This window comes from Lithobates pipiens, unplaced genomic scaffold (assembly GCF_037356315.1).
Source record: "Lithobates pipiens isolate NorthernLeopardFrog02 unplaced genomic scaffold, aLitPip1_a1.2 Scaffold_3, whole genome shotgun sequence".
NCBI classification, from domain to species: domain Eukaryota; kingdom Metazoa; phylum Chordata; class Amphibia; order Anura; family Ranidae; genus Lithobates; species Lithobates pipiens.
The window spans coordinates 253,954,382-253,974,366 of record NW_027507790.1 but is presented as its reverse complement, the minus strand read 5'-3'; the positions used below and the strand labels follow the sequence as shown (position 1 = coordinate 253,974,366).

The following is a 19,985-nucleotide window of genomic DNA, read 5'->3' as shown; positions in this document are numbered from 1 at the left end:
ATGGCTTAACGATACAATATTACAAGACTTTACTTCCATCTCTCGGGCATCATCTGCTTAATCTTTTTAATCACCTGCCGAAGGGAAGTAAACTCCATGAGACCACGATGCAGGCCCATATAGCAGTGATCCCCAAAGAGGGTAAGGACCCGTCCCAGTGTGGGAGCTATCGTCCGATTTCCCTACTGAATACAGATCTTAAGCTGTTTACCAAAATTGTGGCTTTAAGGCTGCAGCCATATATACCCGACCTGATACACCTTGACCAGGTAGGATTTGTCCCGACCAGGGAGGCTAGGGATAATACCACCAAAGTCCTGAACCTCCTGCACGCTGCCATCTTGGGAGACAAGCCAAGTGTCTTTCTCAGCACAGATGCTGAGAAAGCCTTTGACAGGGTGAACTGGGCTTTCATGTCGGCCACACTACGCCATATAGGACTGGGAAATAACATGCTGCAATGGATTTCCGCAATATATACGTCACCGTCGGCCAGGGTTAGGGCTAATGGGGTAATTTCTGAACCCTTTCAGATTACCAACGGTACGCGACAGGGATGCCCACTTTCACCCCTCCTTTTCGCGCTGTCACTCGAGCCGTTCCTATGCCGCATCAGATCCAATCAGAACATAACGGGTATACCGATTAAGCAAACTCAATACAAAGTGTCGGCCTACGCTGATGACTTGCTATTCTCACTCTCAAACCCGGTGATATCCCTTCCCAATTTGATGCATGAGTTTGCAACCTATGGGGCGCTCTCCAACCTAAAGATTAATTTTGCTAAGTCTGAGGCTATGGGGGTAGGGATACCGGCAGCGCAACTCACGCACCTTCAAACCAGCTTCCACTTGAAGTGGACAAATAAGGCCCTGAAGTACCTAGGAACATACATTCCCCATACACTCTCGAAACTGTATGAACTTAATTTCCCACCACTACTGTTGGAAATAAAAACCCTTTTGACCCAATGGCAATCAGGCATGCACTCCTGGATAGGCCGCTGCAACATCTTAAAGATGTCTATCCTCCCAAAAATTCTCTACCTGATGCAGGCACTACCTATACACATCCCGACCGTCTTCTTTAAAAGGGTGCAATCTGTATTTACAGACTTTGTCTGGGCAAAAAAAAGGCCGAGACTCGCCAATAAACTTCTTGTTCTCCCCAAGTCTCATGGTGGGCTAGCTTTGCCGAACATTCGAGCTTACTATAGAGCTGTGCATTTGGGGAGACTCATAGATTGGTGCCGACATCAGGGAATTAAGCTGTGGGCCAAGCTGGAGCAGTCCCAAAGTCCAATCCCGCTACGGGGGGCACCATGGTGTTACCCAGCACTTCCGACAGAGATAAAACGTCACCCACTGATAGGTAACACGGCGAGAGTTTGCGCCCGGATAATATCGCAAACGTCCCTCTCCTCCCCGAATTCGCCCCTTTACCCTATAATAGGCAACCCCCTATTTACGCCGGGTCTATACGACGGCTGTCTCCGGAGTCTAGGCGAGGCGGGCCTACACCAAGCCTCACACTACAGTTCAGGAGGGCGCTGGAAACCAATGGCGGACCTCATGGACCCTACGGGCCCGTTTGGCCTGGATTTTCTGAGGACTCTCCAATTGTCACATTTTCTTTCCACAATTCCGCCTCCCAATGCGGACGCCCAGACGCTTACGGCCCTGGAGGTGCTATGCACTGACACGGGTACCATACCTCACACACTTTCGCTGACATATAACCTTTTAAATGCCCCCTCAGTAGACTTTGCACCCCCGGGATTACTTAATTGGGAAAAAGAACTAGTTTGCCAATTCAATGCCTCCATGAGGCACCGTATTCTTAGATTTACGCACAAATCCTCAATATGTGCCAAGATCCAGGAAACCAATTACAAAATCCTTTCACGTTGGTATAGGACTCCCTCGTTACTCCACCAGTACTACCCAAATACACCGGACCTGTGTTGGCGTTGCCACACCGATAAAGGGACAATGTTGCATATCTTTTGGTCATGCCCGAAACTAGCGCACTTCTGGAAAGTGGTGCGTGAGACCGTACAACAATTCATAGACCAGCCCATCTCAGACGACCCAGCATTTTTTCTCTTACACGCCTCCAACATCCCTGAGAGGAAATATCAGAAATCGGTGATTCGCCACCTGCTTGACGCAGCTAAAGCCTGTATACCACTTCAATGGAAATCGGCTCTTCCGCCGACCATTGACCTCTGGCTTCGCAAGGTGGAGGACATCAGAAAAATGGAGGACCTTATCCTCACAGCACAACATAGAGAAGAGGCCTTCACTAAAACCTGGCTGGGCTGGACTGTGTTTATATATTCAGCTGCGGGCCAGGCCCTGAGAGGGTCTGACACATAATACTGCGGAACGAACCTATAGTAGGCTGAGCTAAGGGCTCGTAGATATAGATCCCGTATATGCGCATCTGATCAGATTTCCGCACGCTCTATGTTCGTGTGTCCCACCGCTCCCCACCTTTTTTCCTTCCCTTCACCCCCCACCCCTCTCCCGCTACCTCCCGCATACTTTCTGCTCTCCCGCTCCTCTCCTTTCCACCTGCCCCCCCCCCCCCCCCCCCGTTTACCTCCTTTTTTCTTTCTCTTTCTCTCTCCTTCTTGCTCTATTCCCCCCCCCCCCCCCCCCCCCATATAACCGAGTAGATGCTCCTTTAAAATGACCTTGGGAGGTGTGCCCATGAGACAGTGATAATCTGCTGAATTCCACAAAATTGGTATTAACGGTTTTTGATATTGATATTAATGTTAGCAGAGACTTGTTGTTGTACCACCTGTTTTGCCTGTTGTACCACCTGTTAGACACGTGGAATGTTTGTATCTTGTTGGTCTATGTGGACCCATCTCCTGTTATAAATAAACAATTTAAAAAAAAAAATAAAGTAGAACTAAAGGCAAAACTTTTTCATTTTGGACAGAGTTCGGCTTCACACCTGTCCATTCTGGAATCACAGCAAAACGCGGAACGTGTTTGCGATGCCATTACTTCTTAAAGCGGAGCGGACCTTAAAAAAATTATTAAAAGCCAGCAGCTACAAATACTGCAGCTGCTGACTTTTAATAAATGGACACTCACCTGTCCCATTGTCCAGCGATGTTGGCAGCAGATGACGAGCAATCGCTCGTCTCTAGGCTGCCACCGCCGCCATCCTCTGTCAGAGAATCAGGAAGTGAAGCGTTGCGGCTATCTATGGCTATCTATGCCCGGAAGTGGGCGCAGATACCTGTATTATACAGGTATCTGCACCCCCGTCCCCCCTGAAAGGTGCCAATTGTGGCACCGGAGGGGGGGGGGAATCAGATGAGCAGACGTTCCACTTTAGGGTGGAGCCCTGCTTTAATGGCCATGTTTACGCATGATAAAGTGTGCTGCAATTGCGGCAAACTGACACGCGAGAAGCTGCCCACCCCCAAAAGATCCTGCTCCTCGTTGAGCGACAAGCTATGTGCATTGCGAGTTTACTGTGATTGCAGCGCGATTCGAGTTCCATTAAGAAGTAATGGAATCGCAAACGCATCCCTTGTTTTGCCGCGATTCTGGAATTGTGGGCAGAATTCCCCGATTCTGCCTGCAATTCCAGAACTCCCAGGAGTGAATGGAGCCTAAGCGAGTGATATAACCCCTGTCTGTTTTTTTTTTTCGCCATCTGTGTCCCACTGTGGAGATTTCCCTTCACTTCCCATCCCATAACCAAAACAGGAAGTGAGAGGAAATCCCTCCAAAGTGAGAGGAAACCCTAAACTAGTGTCCCCATTGGAAGATTTCCCCTCTATTCCTGTTCTGGTGACAACCCAAACTTTGTCATTCTTTCACTTTCACTCTTCTCAGTCAGAACAAATAAAGCAAATCTCCCTAATGGGGACACAAACAGCAATTAAAGAAACAGACAGGGGTTCTAATGCCTCGTTATCCAAAACGTAAAAAGTTTTTTTCCGTTAGTTAGACCCCATACACACTATTAGATTTTCTGCAGATTTTTGTCTTCAGATTTACCAAAACCATGTAGTGTAAGGGCCTGCCTGATTACATACAAATTGAAACTCATACGGTTTTGGTAAATCTAAAGAAAAAAATCTGCAGAAAATCTAATAGTGTGTATGGGGCTTTATACTTTCAATTTTGGATTGTGTAGGAAAGTGTTAAAAGCCCTGTAAGGTTTTTATTGCAGTCTCCGTCCCCACATGATAGAAAATCTCTCCCTGATGTGAAATCCGCCCTCAATGGGGACACAGAAAAAAAACACAATTGTAGTAGAGAGGGAAACAGAACATGCTCCATTTCTTGTACGGGTGTCACAGACAGGAAGTTAAGGGAGAATCACCTCAAGGAGGGACACAGACATTCAAGTGATACTAAAGCTGGCCATACACCTATAGATTATGTGCAGATTTTCTATGCTTAGATGGAAAAAGTGGGAGATTCCTCCATCCATACAGTTTAGGGAACATTGAGAAATCTGTTGTACTTTTTTTCCATCTAACCATAGAAAATCTGCAGATAATCTATAGGTGTATGGCCAGCCTAGCACACACGGTTGGATGTCAGGTGACATTGGCCGATTCAATAGAAACCAGCTGACATTTGGCCTGTGTGTATGGTAGCCAGTCCATCAGAAGCCAGCTATTTGGCTGGCTTCTGTTGAAGGGGCATGACCGCAAAAAGGTCTAGTGACTGGCTCCCGGTCAGCGCCGACTAAAGTGTCCTGGCGTCCTGGGGGGGGGGGCTGTTTCCCTAATAGAATAGCAGGGGAGATCGCTGTACTAACATTGGATTGTTAGTACGGTGGCTCCGAACTGAGCTGTCAATTTTTTTCTCCGTTCTACCCTGTTTGTTGTGCAGATGTGACAAACATTCACACAATCAGGGCAAACTGCTGTACTTTCTCTATTATGTGTGATTTCTATAACACCATCGCCACCTAGTGGTCACAATACTTTTCCTGATTGAGTTATGGGAGGGGGGGGGGGGAGCATGATGGCCACTAGGTGGCGCTGACAATATGGGAATCGCACATAATAGAGGCAGAGGCTACCTGTGCCTTCCTGTCCCAGGAAATGAGAGAGAGTCACTGCAATGGGGGTCACAGACAGAAACAGTAAAATAAGAAAGGGTTACAACTCCTGATGATGTTTACTGGCTGCCTGAGCCTTCCTGTCCTGGTGACAACAGACTCCCTATTTCTTGTATGGGTGTCACTGGGACAGGAAGTGAGGGGGAATCACTGCAATGGGTCACGGACAGAAATTGAAAAGTGAGAGAAGTTTAAAACTCCTGGCAATCTTTTATTGCTGCCTGTGCCTTCCTGTCCCAGTGACAACCACACTCCCCATTTGTTGTATGGGTGCCACTGGGACAGGAAGTGAGTGAGAATCCCTGCAATGGGGTTCACAGAGAAACAGTAAAATATACTGGGGTGGGGGGGGAGTATGATGGCCACTGGGTGGCGCTGACAATGTGGGAATCACACATAATAGAGGCAGAGGCTGCCTGCGCCTTCTTGTCCAGGGAAGTTTGGGAGAATCACTGCAATTGGGGGTCACAGACAGAAACAGTAAAATAAGAAAGGGTTACAACTCCTGATGTTTACTGGCTGCCTGCGCCTTCCTGTCCTGGTGACAACAGACTCCCTATTTCTTGTATGGGTGTCACTGGCACAGGAAGGGAGAGAAAATCACTGCAATGGGTCACGGGACAGAAATAGTAAAGTGAGAGGAGTTTAAAACTCCTGGCAATCTTTTATTGCTGCCTGTGCCTTCCTGTCCCGGTGACAACCACACTCCCCATTTGTTGTATGGGTGTCACTGGGACAGGAAGTGAGGGAGAATCACCACAATGGGGGTCACAGACAGAAACCCTAAGGTGAGAGAAGGTTAAAACTCCTGACAATGTTTTATTGCTGTCTGTGGCTTCCTGTCCTGGTGACCTCAGACTCTCCATTTCTTGTATGGGTGTCACCAGGAAAGGAAGTGAGAAAGAATCACTGCAATGGGGGTCACAGACAGAAACAGTAAGGTGAGAGAGGATTACAACGCCAGGCCACATTTAGTGGCTGCCTGCGCCTTCCTGTCCCAGCGACAACAGACTTACCATTTTTGTATGGGTGAAGTGAGGGAAATCACGACAACGGGGGACACAGACAGGAAAACTTTATTTTAAAAAAAGTGAGAGACGGTTAAACATACTTACAATATTTTTATTCCTGTCTGAGCTTGATCATGTTTAATGGCTGGCTGTGCCTTCCTGTCCTGGTGACAACAGGCTCCCCATTTTTTGTATGGCTGTCACTGGGACAGGAAGTGCAGGAGAATCACCCCAACGGGGGACACAGACAGAAAACATTTTTTTGTAAAGTGAGAGAGGGTTAAAAATACTTACAATGTTTTATTCCTGCTTGAGCTTTCCTGTCCGACTGATAACAACACTTCCTGTTCCTTGTATGGGTGCCACTGAGACAGGAAGTGAGGGAGAATCCCTGCAATGGGGGTCACAGACAGAAACTGTAAGGTGAAAGTTACAACTCCTGACAATGGTTTATTGCTGCCTGTGCCTTCCTGTGCTGGTGACAGAAACAGAAAAGTAAGAAAGGGTTAAAACTCTGTATAATGTTTAATGGCTGCCTGTGTCGTCCTGTCCTGGTGACAACCGCATTCCCCTTTTCTTGTACAGGTGTCACTGGGACAGGAAGCGAGGGAGAATCACTGCAATGGGGGGTCACAGAATGAAACAGTAAGGTGAGAGAAGATGAAAACTCCTGACAATGTTTTATTGCTGCCTGTGCCTTCCTGTCCCGGTGACGAGCACACTTCCTAATTCTTGTACGGGTGTCACCGGGGCAGAAAGGGAGAGAATCATGCCAATGGGGGGGTCACAAACTGAAACAGTAAAAGGAGGAAGGGTTAAAACGCCTGACAATGTTTAATGACTGCCTGAGCCTTCCTGTCCTGGTGACAACGCACGCTCCATTACCTGTATGGGTGTCACCGGGACAGGAAGTGAAGGAGAATCACAGCAATGGGGGGTTCACAGACAGAAATAATAAAGTGAGAGAGGGTTACAACTCCTGACAATATTTAATGCATGCCTGTGCCTTCGTGTTCTAGTGACAATGAGCCCCCCCCCCTTCCCTCTATGGGTGTCACCAGGGCAGGAAGTGAGGAAGAATCACTGCAGTGGGGGTCACAGACGTCTAATGTGTGTCCACTTTGGACACAAAAACAGAACCATTTTTGGCTGGAACATGAGAGTGTAATGAGTAATTGTAATATAATGATAATATAATGATATATAGTGCAATGATATAGATAGGAGCCCCTCGGTCTATACATACAGCGGTCACTGGCCCGGCTCCAGACTCTCCTGCAGCTTCTCTGGATACTACAGCTCCGGGCTGAGATGTGTTTACATGTCTTGTTGCTAGGAGACCCGACTGGCTTGCTTTACGGTGTTTCGTCAGATTAGGTGACCCGTCTGAATATGTAACGGAAGTGCCGCCATCTTGCTACACCCTGCACTCCGTAGTAAGAATACATCAAGAAAAGGGGAAAGCGGACATTTTGTTACACCCACCGGAGTTTTGCACTTTACACTTATTTTTAACTGTAAAGTGATTTTATATAGTGAAATACAGTGTTAGAAATCCGTCTGACTGGTTTGATGTTGAATTATAAAAGCAGCGAACTTCTGTAAGATTAGCAAACATTCGAGATGAGCAGGCTCGCCGTTGCTTCGCATTCGTGATATCTGATGACATCGGCACCAAGCGAGGCTCAAACAGCGGCCAACGTGGGCAGAGCGCCCCCTGCTGGATGGGAGGATGAATGTCGTGATCTGGGCGTACGGGACGAGGAGCCTAACCACGCCCTCGTTGTCAAAAAGTTGCGCCCACCACTCAAAAACTCCTCTTTTTCTTTTGGTCACGCCCACACGCTAAGGCCGTTTCCAGGCACCGGCTAAAAGATCCGCCCCCCATGGCTCCGAGGGGTGACGTCAGAGCCGAGCTCCAGCCTGTCAGCTGCGGACGGGCGATGGAGGCGTCACGTGACTGGGGTGACGCAGCTGTCTGCAGCGACGTGGAGTCATGGCGGCTGTGATCCAGTGAGAGGAGAGAGAGCGGGAGAGAAGGTGAGTGGTACCCACCCACCCACCTACCTACTGACACCTACCTCCCATCCTCCTCACTGTATACACTGACACCTACCTCCCCTCCTCCTCACTGTATACACTGACACCTACCCCCCATCCTCCTCACTGTATACACTGACACCTACCCCCCATTCTCCTCACTGTATACACTGACACCTACCCCCCATCCTCCTCACTGTATACACTGACTCCTACCCTCCATCCTCCTCACTGTATACACTGACACCTACCCCCCCATCCTCCTCACTGTATACACTGACACCTACCCCCCATCCTCCTCACTGTATACACTGACACCTACCCCCCATCCTCCTCACTGTATACACTGACTCCTACCCTCCATCCTCCTCACTGTATACACTGACACCTACCCCCCCATCCTCCTCACTGTATACACTGACTCCTACCCTCCATCCTCCTCACTGTATACACTGACACCTACCCCCCCATCCTCCTCACTGTATACACTGACACCTACCCCCCCATCCTCCTCACTGTATACACTGACACCTACCCCCCCATCCTCCTCACTGTATACACTGACACCTACCCTCCATCCTCCTCACTGTATACACTGACACCTACCTCCCCTCCTCCTCACTGTATACACTGACACCTACCCCCCATCCTCCTCACTGTATACACTGACACCTACCCTCCATCCTCCTCACTGTATACACTGACTCCTACCCTCCATCCTCCTCACTGTATACACTGACACCTACCCCCCATCCTCCTCACTGTATACACTGACACCTACCTCCCCTCCTCCTCACTGTATACACTGACACCTACCCCCCATCCTCCTCACTGTATACACTGACACCTACCCTCCATCCTCCTCACTGTATACACTGACACCTACCCCCCCATCCTCCTCACTGTATACACTGACACCTACCCCCCCATCCTCCTCACTGTATACACTGACACCTACCCCCCCATCCTCCTCACTGTATACACTGACACCTACCTCCCCTCCTCCTCCACTGTATACACTGACACCTACCCCCCATCCTCCTCACTGTATACACTGACACCTACCTCCCCTCCTCCTCACTGTATACACTGACACCTACCCCCCATCCTCCTCACTGTATACACTGACACCTACCCTCCATCCTCCTCACTGTATACACTGACTCCTACCCTCCATCCTCCTCACTGTATACACTGACACCTACCCCCCCATCCTCCTCACTGTATACACTGACACCTACCTCCCCTCCTCCTCACTGTATACACTGACACCTACCCCCCATCCTCCTCACTGTATACACTGACACCTACCCTCCATCCTCCTCACTGTATACACTGACTCCTACCCTCCATCCTCCTCACTGTATACACTGACACCTACCCCCCCATCCTCCTCACTGTATACACTGACACCTACCCTCCATCCTCCTCACTGTATACACTGACACCTACCTCCCCTCCTCCTCACTGTATACACTGACACCTACCCCCCCATCCTCCTCACTGTATACACTGACACCTACCCTCCATCCTCCTCACTGTATTCACTGACACCTACCTCCCCTCCTCCTCACTGTATACACTGACACCTACCCCCCATCCTCCTCACTGTATACACTGACACCTACCCTCCATCCTCCTCACTGTATACACTGACTCCTACCCTCCATCCTCCTCACTGTATACACTGACACCTACCCCCCCATCCTCCTCACTGTATACACTGACACCTACCCCCCCATCCTCCTCACTGTATACACTGACACCTACCCCCCCATCCTCCTCACTGTATACACTGACACCTACCCCCCCATCCTCCTCACTGTATACACTGACACCTACCTCCCATCCTCCTCCACTGTATACACTGACACCTACCCCCCATCCTCCTCACTGTATACACTGACACCTACCTCCCCTCCTCCTCACTGTATACACTGACACCTACCCCCCATCCTCCTCACTGTATACACTGACACCTACCCTCCATCCTCCTCACTGTATACACTGACTCCTACCCTCCATCCTCCTCACTGTATACACTGACACCTACCCCCCCATCCTCCTCACTGTATACACTGACACCTACCTCCCCTCCTCCTCACTGTATACACTGACACCTACCCCCCATCCTCCTCACTGTATACACTGACACCTACCCTCCATCCTCCTCACTGTATACACTGACTCCTACCCTCCATCCTCCTCACTGTATACACTGACACCTACCCCCCCATCCTCCTCACTGTATACACTGACACCTACCCCCCATCCTCCTCACTGTATACACTGACACCTACCCTCCATCCTCCTCACTGTATACACTGACTCCTACCCTCCATCCTCCTCACTGTATACACTGACACCTACCCCCCCATCCTCCTCACTGTATACACTGACACCTACCCCCCCATCCTCCTCACTGTATACACTGACACCTACCCCCCCATCCTCCTCACTGTATACACTGACACCTACCTCCCCTCCTCCTCACTGTATACACTGACACCTACCTCCCATCCTCCTCACTGTATACACTGACACCTACCTCCCATCCTCCTCACTGTATACACTGACACCTACCTCCCCCTCCTCCTCACTGTATACACTGACACCTACCTCCCCTCCTCACTGTATACACTGACACCTACCTCCCCTCCTCACTGTATACACTGACACCTACCTCCCCTCCTCCTCACTGTATACACTGACACCTACCTCCCCTCCTCCTCCACTGTATACACTGACACCTACCCCCCATCCTCCTCACTGTATACACTGACACCTACCCCCCATCCTCCTCACTGTATACACTGACACCTACCCCCCATCCTCCTCACTGTATACACTGACACCTACCTCCCCTCCTCCTCCACTGTATACACTCACACCTACCCCCCATCCTCCTCACTGTATACACTGACACCTACCCCTCATCCTCCTCACTGTATACACTGACAACTACCCCCCATCCTCCTCACTGTATACACTGACAACTACCCCCCCCCCCCCCCCCACACCCTCCTCACTGTATACACTGACAACTACCCCCCCCCCCACCCTCCTCACTGTATACACTGACACCTACCCCCCATCCTCCTCACTGTATACACTGACACCTACCTCCCCTCCTCCTCACTGTATACACTGACACCTACCTCCCATCCTCCTCACTGTATACACTGACACCTACCTCCCATCCTCCTCACTGTATACACTGACACCTACCCCCCCCATCCTCCTCACTGTATACACTGACACCTACCTCCCATCCTCCTCACTGTATACACTGACACCTACCTCCCATCCTCCTCACTGTATACACTGACACCTACCTCCCATCCTCCTCACTGTATACACTGACACCTACCCCCCCATCCTCCTCCTCGTCTAATTCTTCTTCCTTCTCCTCCTCCACTGTTGCCTCCTCCTCTTTACCACAATCTATACTTAAATCTAGTCACCTACCTCCTCTGCACTACAGTTTATATTGGCATCTACCCAACTATTGATTGACATTGTGTACTGACACCTATTTCCTGCGCACTGCACTTCATACTGACACCTATACACCTCTGTGGGGAGGAGGTGGGCGTCATTTGACCTGCTTTCCCGCCAGCGGGAGCTGGCCTTCGTTTCTCTGCCATGTGATTGGCTTTCAGAAAACACATCTAAACCTTGTCTGTCTGCCCCATATTGGCACCATATCCAATGGAGCATTTGCATTTTGCAGAGTACTTGTTGTAGAGCAGAGACTGGCCAGAGAGAAAACACGTTGTCGAGGTTGGCCGGCTTAAACATGTATTGCTACGAATGTGAGCTGCTAATCCCAGTCCTTATGCAAAAGGTGCATAGCCGTGTGCGGGGGCGGGGGGGGGGGTCATCCAGATATTTGGGCTTTAAAGCCCCATACACACCATCAGTTTTTCCTTCAGATTTACCAAAACCATATAATATGAGGTCAAACCTTAGGAGTTTCTATTTGTGTGCAATCAGGCAGGCCCTTCTGCTACATGGTTTTGGTAAATCTGAAGGAAAAACTCAGCAGGAAAACTGTGTGTGTGTGTGTGTGTGTGTGTGTGTGTGTGTGTGTGTGTGTCTTCACAGTAATCACGTGATGGGGGAAATTCACATTACCGTGTCCCTATCCTAAACAGTGACCGGCAGCTGTCAGTAACCGTGTGGTCATACTGCTGGGGCAGCGAATAGGTCGGATATATGTATATGTATATGTATATGTATATGTGTGTGTGTGGTTGTAAACCCTTACAAACCACTTTGACCTACAGGTAAGCCTAGATTAAGGCTTACCTGTAGGTCCAAGCAATATCTCCTAAACCTATATGGTTTAGGAGATGTTTGCCCGAAAACGGGCACCGCTGTCTACGGCGCATGCGCCGTAGACAGCGGCGCGCAGGCGCACTGAGCGTGGCAGTTCCAAGAATGGAGCTGCCGCATTTGTCGGCTCCCGTGCGCATGCAAGGGTGTGACATCATCGCGGCTTCGCCGAATGACAGTGGCGGAGCTGTGAGACGCCACCAGCAAGATGGATGCGGCGGACTACAGGGGACAGCGGCGACTTCGCTGGCTCCTGTGTCAGGTAAGTGACACATAATGAGCTACTATGCGATGCATAGTAGTCCATTATGCTTTACCTTTGCAGGGAAAAAAAGAGGAAGTAAACTCATCAGGGTTTACTTCCTCTTTAAGGACCAGTGCTGTGCTGGCGCATACATGCGTACGGTTGGTAAAGGGTTACTGAACCTGCTCAAGGCAGACCTTTCACTTGTAATGGGCTGCCATTGCACTGCATTGTTTACAAGACAGTGTACCGCTAAACACAAGTGCGTTGTGTTACATTTCACACCTCCGTGCGTCTCTTTATGACTACAACCAATCACAGGGGCATTGTGGAAAACCGCATGACTTGGCATTATCACAGCGCAGTAATGCTGAATCGGCCCTTTAACCAGAACTTTGGTTTAAAAGAAAATGTTTCTAATAGTTTAAAGGGTAAGTTCACCTTTTTCACAAAAAGGTGAACTAACATTAAATATCCTGGACACCTCTCTGGACCCTACTGCACACAATATCCATGAGTATCCATCGTAATGCACAGCAGCGTGATCATGCTGACCAATGAGAAGTGCATCTGAGGCTGAAAGGTGATCTAGAATAAAGAATCACTTCTCATTGGTCAGTCAGTCTTGTGGTTGCTCTGGCCAATGAGTGTGTGCCATTGCGAGCGTTATGATGGATGCTCACTCCGGATCTGTGCACCACAGTATACAGGCCACTACACCAGCAGCGCTGAGTCTGAAGAAGTGGTCAGAACCTTTGGAGTCTGTTAACCTTTTTGATTTTTCTTGTAAAGGTGAACTTGCGCTTAAAGTACAGTGAGGGGAAAAAAAAAGTATTTGGTCCCCTGCTGATTTTGTAAATTTTCCCACTGACACTGAAATGATAAGTCTGTAATTTTAATGGTAGGTTTCAAGTGAGAGACAGAATAACAATGAAAAAAAATAAAGAAAAACGTATTTCAAGAAAGTTATAAATTGATTTGCATTTTAAAGGGGAGGTCCAGCTGAATTTTATTTATTTTAAAAGTCAGCAGCTACAAACACTGTAGCTGCTGACTTTTAATAAGTGAACTTACCTGTCCAGGGTGCCCTAGATGTCTGCTGCCCGAGGCCGACCCGTCTCTCGGCGCCGCCATTCTATCGAAGGGAAACAGGCAGTGGAGCCTTGCAGCTTCACTTGCCGTTTCCTACTGCGCATATGCGAGTCGCGCAGAGCTTTGTGAATGGGGCTCGCTGTGTTCTGGGACACACACACCGTGCCCCATTCCCCAGAAGACAGCGCACGTAGGAGAAGACCGAAGATCACCGCGGAGTAGGAAGAGGCAGATTAGGATGATCTGCCTAGCAACAGGCATTTCTGGTAAGTTTAATTATTTTTTGGAACATTTTAATGTAGTTTTGTTTTTTAGGGTGGCCCTCCACTTTAATGAGTGAAATGAGTATTTGATCCCCTATCAATCAGCAGATTTTCTGGCTCTCAGGTGTCTTCTATAAAGGTACTGAGCTAAGATTAGGGAGGACTCTCTTAAAGGGAGTGCTCCTAATCTCAGCTTGTTACCTGTACAAAAGACACCTGTCCACAGAAGCAATCGATCAGATTCCAATCTCTCCACCATGACCAAGACCAAAGAGCTGTGCAGGGATGTCAGGAACAAGATTGTAGACCTACACAAGGCTGGAATGGGCTACAAGACCATCACCAAGCAGCTTGGTGAGACGGTGACAACAGTTGGTGTGATTATTCGCAAATGGAAGATGAACAAAATAATTAGCAATCTCCCTCGGTCTGGGGCTCCATGCAGGATTTCACCTCGTGGAGTTTCAGTGATCATAACGCTGAGGAATCTGCCCAGAACTCCACAGGAGAATCTTATCAATGACCTCAAGGCAGCTGGGACCATAGTCACCAAGAAAACAATTGGTACGCCATGAAGGATTGAAATCCTGCAGCGCCCGCAAGGTCCCTCTGCTCAAGAAAGCACACGTAAAGGCCTGTCTGAAGCTTGCTAATGAACATCTGAATGATTCAGAGGAGAACTGGGTGAAAGTCCAAAATCGAGCTCTTTGGCATCAACTCAACTCACCGCATTTTGGAGGAGGAATGCTGCCTATGACCCCAAGAACACCATCCCCACCATCAAACATGGAGGTGGAAACATTATACTTTGGGAGGTGTTTTTATGATAAGGGGACAGGACAACTTCACCACATTCAAGGGACAATGGACGGGGCCATGTACTGTCAATACTTGGGCGAGAACCTCCTTCCCTCAGCCAGGGCATTGCAGAGGAGTTGTGGATGTGTATTTCAGCATGACAATGACCCAAAACACACGGTCAAGGCAACAAAGGAGTGGCTCAGGAAGAAGAAAATTAAGGTCCTGGAGTGGCCTAGCCAGTCTCCAGACCTTAATCCCATCGAAAATATGTGGAGGGAGCTGAAGGTTCAAATTACAAAACATCAGCCTTGAAACCTTAATGACTTGGAGAGGATCTGCAAAGAGGAGTGGGACAAAATCCCTCCTGAGATGTGTGCAAACCTGGTAGCCAGCTACAAGAAATGTCTGACCTCTGTGATTGCCAACAAGGGTTTTGCCACCGAGTAGTAAGTCATGTTTTGCAAAGGGGTCAAATAATTATTTCACTCATTTAAAATGCAAATCAATTTATAACTTTTTTTGAAATGGTTTTTCTGGATATTTTTGTTCTGTCTCTCACTGTTAAAATAAACCTACCTATACAATTATAGACTGATCATTTCTTTGTAAGTGGGCAAACTGTAGCTCCTATTATTCGATGAACCCTGTGGTGGTGCGATTCTTTTTGTGCTCTGGTGATTTTGGTAGTTCTGCTTTGGTTGCACATTGATATATGGTATAGAGCAGAGGTTTCCAACCATTTTGACACTGGGGATTGGCTGCTTGAAAGAAAATTATGCAAAGGCCCACAGGGGGTAAGCGATTTTATTTAAAAAAAAAAATAAAAAATTTCGCAGGCATTTTGTTGAGTCAATGGCTGGTGTTTGCGCTTCAATCATCACGGCACCATGATTGATATGGTGTCAGGATGATTGAAGCCCATATTTTCCATTATTACATTGTAATAAAAAATTAAATAGTTAAACTAACCATAATGCAGAATCAATGGGAACCCTGAGTGTGTCACTTGCCACCGTTGCCTGCCACCAAACTTAGCTTGAGACCGTCACATGCCAACAGTGCAGCTTGTTAGTTTCCAGGTTGGGGCTTGTCACTTGCCAAGTGATATTGGAACAGTGGTGATGCGGGGCAGGCAGTGAGGGATGTAATCTCTCTGGTCGCCCGCCTGAAACTCTGTTTTAGTGTTCATGGCCGGCTGTAAGGACTGGACGGTGGTGGTGGTGCGGGGTGGGTGGTGAGAGATGACATCATCTCTCTGCTTGCCTGCCACCACCGAACCCCTGACAGTGCAGCCTTGGCAGCCCAGCAGTGGGCCGTGGCTCGGGGGTTGGGGACCCCTGGTATAGAGGACAGAGGTTTGGATAAGACATTGGTCAGTTAGTTGTAAAATAATCCAAACACCTTGAAGCATGGGTGCTCAACCTGTGGCCCTCCAGCTGTTGCAAAACTACAAGTCCCATGAGGCATTGCAAGGCTGACAGTCACAAACATGACTCCCAAAGGCAGAGGCATGATGGGAATTGTAGTTTCGTGACAGGTTGACCACCCATGACTTAAAGTGATTGTAAATTCTCAATAAAAAAATAAAATAAAATTAACAAACCTGTTATACTTACCTCCTATGCAGTTGGTTTTACACAGAGCAGCCTGGATCCTCCTCCTCTTCTCAGGTCCCTCTTCGCTTCTCCTGGCCCCTCCCCCTGACGAGTGCCCCCATAGACCAGCAGCTAGCTATGGGGGGCACCTGAGCTGCAGCCCTGTATGTCCATACAGACACGCAGCTGCCGTTCGGTCCCGCCCACTCTCTCCCCTGATTAGCAAACTGGCTTTGACAGCCACAGGAGCCAGTGGTGATGCGGCTGTGCCCCAGCCAGTCTGGAGGAGAGTCCTGGATGGTCGAGGTTATTGTGGATAGAGAAAAGGGGCTCTGGGTAAGTGTTGAGGGGTGCTGGAGGGGCTGCTACACACAGGAGGTTTTTTATCTTAATGCATAGAATGCATTAGGATAAAAAAAAAAAAAAAACTATTGCCTTTAGAACTCTTTTTAAAGTGGATGTAATCCAATTCATGAAATGTGAGCTGGGCACATATTTCTGCAGTGTTTTCTTATCTCTCTTCAAAGCACTAAGTCCCGTGGCTTTCTCATGCTCCGTTCTGTTATCAGCCTGATATCTCCTGAAAAGTTCTCCGACACAGGAGATGAAACCAGCCTGAAATTTGTGTCAGGGAAGTTGCTCTAAATAGATTAGCAGAGAGTTTGTGTGGCTCAGAACAGCTCTGAAAGTCTCTGCCTATGTGGTGTGGGGGTGTGTGCCTTTCCTCCAATCAGCTGTCTTGGCTGTGTGCTCAGACTTCACTTCCAGTGTTGAAAGGTAGAGAAAATCTCTAACAAGATCTGAACACCCTAAAGAATATATAATGATGAAGACAGCAGATATACATGTAAGGGCTCTTTCACACGGGACGGATCCGTGATGATCCGCCCCGTGGGGATCGCTCTGTCGATCCTCGCTGAGCAGGAAGATGACAGGTCTGTCTTTGCGCATTGCGCAGGGACGGACCTGTCAGAGCGCCGCTCTCCCCTATGGGAAATCGGATGACGATGGACTGTAGAGTCTGTCGTCATCTGATCCGATGACTGACTGATGGAAAAGTAGGTTTTTCCTCCGTCACACTTTTTCGGATCGCAGTGGGTCGGATGTCAGCGGACATGTCACCGCCGACATCCGACGCTCCATAGACCTCTATGGAGCATCCTTTCAGGTCCGCCTGAAAAACTGACAGGCGGACCTGAACGGATCGGTAGTGTGAAACAGCCCTCAAACTTATGTAGGGTGATTTGTTTCAGCCCTGTGTATCATCTGAGGCTGTTCACTTCACTGGGTATATGTGAGGGTTTACACCCCCGCAGGGGTCTCAAACTAGTGGCCTTCCAGCTGTTGCAAAGCTACAAGTCTCATGAGGCATTGCAAGGTTGACAGTTACAAGCATGAATCCCATAGGCTGAGACATGATGAGACTTGTGGTTTCGCAACAGCTGGAGGGCTGTCAGTTTGAGATCCATGCAGGCTTAAAGGGATTTATACTTGCCTCCACTGTGCAGCTCGTTTTGCACAGAGTGGCCCCCGAACCTGCTCTTCTGGGGTCCCTCGGCAGCTGTCACGGCTTCCCCCCACAAGTACTTCTCACGTTCATGCGAGCTCCCTCACATGGTGAGAAGTGCTTGCGGGCGCGCTCCTGTGATACAGCCGCGGCTATAGCCGCTCACTGTATCACTTGGCGCGCTGCGTCATTGGATGTGATTGACAGCAGTGCGAGCCAATGGCTGCGCTGCTTTCAATCTATCCACTCTAGCCAATCAACGGCCAGGCTGAGCAGAGACGAGGATGTCGGAGGGGGGGGCGGCATTGTCTGATGTTTTTTCACCTTTAATGCATTAAGGTGAAAACATTTTTACCTTTAAAACCCATTTTAAAGTGTTTCTAAATGAGAGAATTTTTTTATTTTTATCATTTAAATAACAAACATGTTATATTTGCATCCTATTTGTAATGGTTTTGCATAGAGCAGCCCAGATCCTCTTCTTTTTGGGTCCCCCGCTGGTGGTCCTCGGGCAAATGCTGAGATGCTTCACCCGTTACCTGGGCAGTCAGGGGTGATCGGTGGGGGGAGTTACAAGCACCGATCACTCTATATAGATTTCAATAGAGCTTGTCAGCTGCATCTACCCCCCCCCCCCCCGCGGCTTTCAGCTGCTTTATTTAAATCTACACAGGGTGATGCTTGTAACTCCCCCCCGACTATCCCCGTTTCCTCCTTCAGTCGTCCTCTGTGTCGTCCTCCATGCTCCACTCCCCCCTCCGTTCTGCTGCTGTCCCCCTCCGTGTCCTTCTCCGTTCTGCTGCTGTCCCCCCTCCGTGTCCTTCTCCGTTCTGCTGCTGTCCCCCCTCCGTTTCCTTCTCCGTTCTGCTGCTGTCCCCCCTCCGTGTCCTTCTCCGTTCTGCTGCTGTCCCCCCTCCGTGTCCTTCTCCGTTCTGCTGCTGTCCCCCCTCCGTGTCCTTCTCCGTTCTGCTGCTGTCCCCCCTCCGTGTCCTTCTCCGTTCTGCTGCTGTCCCCCCTCCGTGTCCTTCTCCGTTCTGCTGCTGTCCCCCCTCCGTGTCCTTCTCCGTTCTGCTGCTGTCCCCCCTCCGTGTCCTTCTCCGTTCTGCTGCTGTCCCCCCTCCGTGTCCTCCTCCGTTCTGCTGCTGTCCCCCGTCTGTATGGAGAGTGGAGGTAGGAGCCGGTAAGTCCGGATCCTTCCTTTTCCGAATGAACAGAGTCAGTGATCGCTGACTGTCCATTCACATGGACTGGGGAATCTGTGTCCTCAGTCCCTTTCCCTGTCTCAAAGGGGAGTTGACATGGGTCTGTTAAGACCCCTGATATCTCACCAAAGCCACCCAACAGGGCTGATTTAAAACAAAAATTGCTATAAAAAATAAAAAAATGCAAAAAAATGTAATAAAAAACGACTGACACAGTCCACATGTCATCAGTGCTGCATATTAGTGCCACTGTCACATGACATTAAAAAAAAAAAGTGGTATCGGTACTTGTACCCCGGTTTAAAAAAAAAAAAAAAAGTGGTATCGGGACAACCTATTGTATTCTGACAGCGTGCACCTGCGAATGTCAGAATACCTGAACAGTGACTGCATCTGATTGGCTGCAGTTGCTGTTCAGTTGTCAAAAGTCCACCCAGCTTAGATTTATTTATTTTTTCTCCATCGTGCTGACCACATGAGGAGAGAAAGAGAGCCGGCAACTGGCTTTTGTTTAAAGGGACATCTGACTGATAATCAGGGCAGTGATTATCGGTGTTCTGATTTTACGTGCAGTCCAAACAGTGCCCACCAGTGCCCACCTCATCAGCACACATCAATGAAGGACAAAAATGACCTGTTTGCAAAATGTTATAACAAACTATGAAAAATGTCACATGGTGATTAAATACCCTCAAAAGAAAGCTCTATTTGTGTGATAAAAATGTAATGTATACAGTGGTGCATGACCGCGCAATTGTCATTCAAGGTGTGACAGCACTGAAAAATG

At 48.9% G+C, this 19,985-nt stretch overlaps 2 protein-coding genes across 4 annotated transcripts in view; one reads left to right on the top strand and one right to left on the bottom strand.

Moving 5' to 3' along the window:
- NME5 (NME/NM23 family member 5) overlaps positions 1-7,525 on the bottom strand; it is a 28,782-nt gene extending 21,257 nt beyond the window's left edge. Inside the window, exons 1-2 of one of the 3 annotated variants that reach the window (XM_077463047.1) lie at positions 7,363-7,525; positions 6,411-6,507 (exon numbers count right to left, since the gene is read on the bottom strand). The gene's annotated coding sequence lies outside the window, so the exon portion shown is untranslated. Of the gene's footprint in view, positions 1-6,410; positions 6,592-7,362 lie in introns of all 3 variants that reach the window. The other 2 variants (XM_077463048.1, XM_077463050.1) reach the window with 2 other exon arrangements.
- A 476-nt stretch (positions 7,526-8,001) lies between these two features.
- Positions 8,002-19,985, top strand: part of DYM (dymeclin) — a gene marked incomplete in the record, with an annotated part of 586,856 nt that continues 574,872 nt past the window's right edge. The window contains 1 exon segment of the mRNA XM_077463046.1: positions 8,002-8,156.